At 36.2% G+C, this 4,007-nt stretch overlaps 1 pseudogene; it reads right to left on the bottom strand.

Moving 5' to 3' along the window:
• Positions 1 to 3,197: 3,197 nt before the first annotated feature.
• On the bottom strand, positions 3,198 to 3,580 carry LOC110543895 (large ribosomal subunit protein mL51-like; annotated as a pseudogene).
• Between the last annotated feature and the right edge of the window lie 427 nt (positions 3,581 to 4,007).

The following is a 4,007-nucleotide window of genomic DNA, read 5'->3' as shown; positions in this document are numbered from 1 at the left end:
ATAATTTTCCAACAGAACTGAGAATATATTAACATTTGAAAGGGAATATTAGTAGGAGATAAAACAAACCCATTGAGCCAAAAAAAAGATGCATTAGGTGGTATTCCAATCTGTAATTTTCTGTCTGGAATCCATGGCTGTTGGTGATATAATGGGGCTTATATGGCCCCATTCCTGCTTCTCCGAGTTCTATTATATATGTGGCCTCTCTTTTAGGCTGGTATCACTAAACATCCACTTTGTTCAAGTAGATGAAAAACTTTGTCAAATTAATTCAAATGGTTAATTCTACATAGGTGTAATATTGATCTCAAGTCTTCTAGCACAAAATGAGAGATTCTCTACTCTTAATCATACTCTCTCTTTAATCATAGTCTCTCTCTTTATCTATCTATAGGTAGATAAATATAGATATGCATGTCTATCTCTATCCATCTAGTTTTATATCCATTAAAAGATATCTATATAGATGTTATATATATATATATATATATCAATGTAGAGATAGATGGATAGATGATGATAGGTTAAGAGAAATAAATAGATGATTAAAGGATAGATAATAGATAGAGATTGATAGATGACATATAGAAGATATATAGATGATAGATGATAAATGACAGAAGATAAATAGATGATACATAGATGATAAAAAGATAGATAATAGATAGATCTATAGAGATAGATAGATAGATAGATAGATAGATAGATAGAAGATAAATAGATGATAGAGAGTAATGTGTGTATATACATATGTATAGGTATGTATGTATGTAATTTTATATATGTATATGCTATGTTTGAGTATGTGTGGACACTTGTGTAGTCAGCTCACTTTTTCATTTCTGAGATCGAACTCATGTTGCCAGGCTTGCATAGCAAGACCTCTTTTTACTAAGCTATCTTTCCATGACCAGCATACCCATGTTGTTTGCACCACCCCTGCCAACAAATCCAATTGCCTTCTCATAGTATTGGTTATTGTAAACTGACTAAAAAGAATGATTAGTAAACATACATTACGAGTATTAAAACTCCTGGACCCCACTGAACCACTTTACCCATTGCTTTTTTTTTTTCACCACACTCAAATGCTCTAGACTGTTGTGTAATCCATTTTTGGTATGTCCACCAAAATATGTTTGTGAATCTGTTATGTTAAAGACCATAGGTGAACAAATTTATGTCTTCCTGTTTCATTAGAAATTTCACATAATCACTTCACAAAGTTCAATGGTTGTGATAATGAGATACAATTCCTTTCCAGAATAATACAAGTTTTATTCTAATCTTAATTACCAATATTATCTATAATGACACATTGAACAATAGTCAAAAAATTCATATCCCTCTACACAGACACACACACACACACACAGACACATAATTACAGAATGACTTACAAATGGTTAAGTAGTCAAACATTTGAAAGTAGGCAGAAGAGCTAAAACTGGTAAGCTGATTTTAATAACAAAATGAATGGAAAAAAAAAACAACTTGCTGGAGAAAAACAGTGCTGTTGTGAGTCAAACAGTTGTGAGAGGCAGAGTTAAGCCCAGCTAAATAGGCAAATGTGCACAAACCAGTCCAAAGGAATAGAAGGAAGTTTCTGGAACAGTCAAAAATTTTTGGCTTATCATTCCTTCACTCAATGGGTGGGCAATGATAGGTTATTAGGATCATAATGTCATAGTGCTGGCTCTCTGTATGGATTTCAGGGGCAGATAGGATGTTATTACAATGTACTGCTATATTCTCAGTGCACTTAAATAAATTAAATGGTAATATGTTTTTCATTCTTAGAAACAAGCCATTGATCATTCTGTACTTCATGGGTGATACCAGACAGATAGTGCGATTTATGTCTCTAGCAGGGCAAAAGTTACCCTTCAACCTCAAGATGTAGTCAAAACGTGCTGGCAAAGAAAACAGTTTTACATAGTGGGAAGCAACACTGTGTTGGCCCAGTGCCTTGTCCCAGTACATCATAATAGAAGTGGCATCTTGCACAATTCCTAATAAAACCCTGTTGTTCCCCTGATGCTTCTGAGCCTAGCCTCTACCAACAGTTCTGTTAGTCTTCCACCCTCCTGCCAGGATGCTCAGTAAGTTTTCATTTTTGTTTTTGTTTGTTTGTTTGTTTCAGTTCTAGTACTTATCTAGAGGTCTAAAGTTTCACCTTCGTCTTGTAAACACTTCAAAATACCTAAGAATCACATTGTCATACAGACTCAGAATAGCTCTTTTACCTACATTTTGGTGTCATGTACCTAAACCCACGAACAGAAGAAAGTTCATGAGGACAAGTTTAGCTTTGGCTCACAACATGGGAGATAGAGTCAATCAGGCTAAGACAGAACACTAGTAGTATTTTTGCAGCAGCTGGAGCATGGAGCTGCAGATGCATTCACACAGCTCTGTAAACCAGGAAACACAGACGACATAGAAAGCTAGGCCAGATTATAAACCTCAGCATCTAACCTCATTGGCCTATTTCCTCCAACCATTCCCTCCTCTCAAATATTTCAACGCCTGCAAAATAATGCCTTAAACTGAGAGTCAAGTATACAACACAATAAATCATTGCCCTCTTGTCACAGTTTTGGCAAACCCTCTCATTAAAGCTAACATTGCTTTATTTTTGTTTTTACTAGCTGCTACTTAAAAGAAAGTGTGACCTTTTAAACACATACAGATATAAAATATACAGGAAGATTTTAATCTACTTTTATTCACTACACTTTAAATGTGTCATATACAGGCCTTATAGAACTGTGCTCCATTCTTTCTAATTTCAGAAACCCCAAAAACTTAGTTGCAGTTCTTATAATTTTTTTACATTTTGAAAATATATGAAAAAAAAGAAAATATATATACAGGTTGTATATATGGATATATATGTATACATATATTTGCATATATATGTGCAAACTATTTAGTCTATATACTATTAATTGAATGCTTATGATTTCAGGCTGACTTCTTCCTATTGGATAAAAAATTTGCTGTATATATCCTGTTGAATAAATACTGTTTCTCTTGTTCAAAGTTTTTTTTTTTTTTTTTTTTTCATATTTCCAAAGAAGCCCCATTTTATTACAGACAGCAAACAAAGCTCTTTCCTGGCTGAGATAAGTGCTAGTCCCCTTCTCCAGGGTGACAAATGTTTCACTCCAGAATTCCCCGTTTTTTCTGTCCTATCGGTACTTCCCATGTCAGTTAAAGTGTTTGTAGAGATAGCTCATCCGTTTATGAAGATTATGCAGATCCTCAGCAAACATTCTGCTCCCAACCATTCTCTTCTTTCAAATATAATGCTGCAATTCATTTCCTCTCCAGTCTCCAAGCCATACTGGCCCTTTATCAATTCTTTTGGGTGCTTTTCGAAATTCCCCAGAATTTTGATGTTGTATACACCAAACAGAGCTCTCTTCTCATTCCAGTGATCAACCACTTTGGGAGGTGGAAGAGTAAGCCTTACTCAGGACAATAGTCGAACACCCACAGAGAAGCTTCTGCATGCCAAGGGCATCCAGCCCCCTAGGCTCCTACCTGCTGCCCAAGGGAGACTCCTTGCCATTACTCTAGCCTGTCCACCTCAACAGAACAGCAAACCAGCTGGAAAAATGGGGAGCAGGTGTGGATTTCAAAGATAAGACATGGGGCACAGTGCTAGAGAGGACTCACAAGGCACAGAAAGCAAGAGAAGACATCTTGGCCCTTACCCAGGTCTAAGTATTTCTTATAAACATACAGTCCTTTGTCCTAGACTGGTTTCTTGGCCTTTACCCAATCCATATTACCATGTCTATTCACCTATTCACATTTTCATTATTTTTAAAAAATTTTTATATTAGTTATAGTTTATTAACTTTGTGTCCCAGCTGTAGCCCCTCTCTTATTCCCTCCCAAGCCCACCTTCCCTCTCTCATCTCCTCCCATGACCCTCTCCAAGTCCACTGCTAGGGGAGGTCCTCCTCCCCTTCCATCTGATCGTGACCTATCAG

This window comes from Meriones unguiculatus, chromosome 15 (assembly GCF_030254825.1).
Source record: "Meriones unguiculatus strain TT.TT164.6M chromosome 15, Bangor_MerUng_6.1, whole genome shotgun sequence".
Taxonomy (NCBI): domain Eukaryota; kingdom Metazoa; phylum Chordata; class Mammalia; order Rodentia; family Muridae; genus Meriones; species Meriones unguiculatus.
Note: the sequence above shows the minus strand (reverse complement) of the source record. Positions and strands in the feature narration are given on the sequence as shown.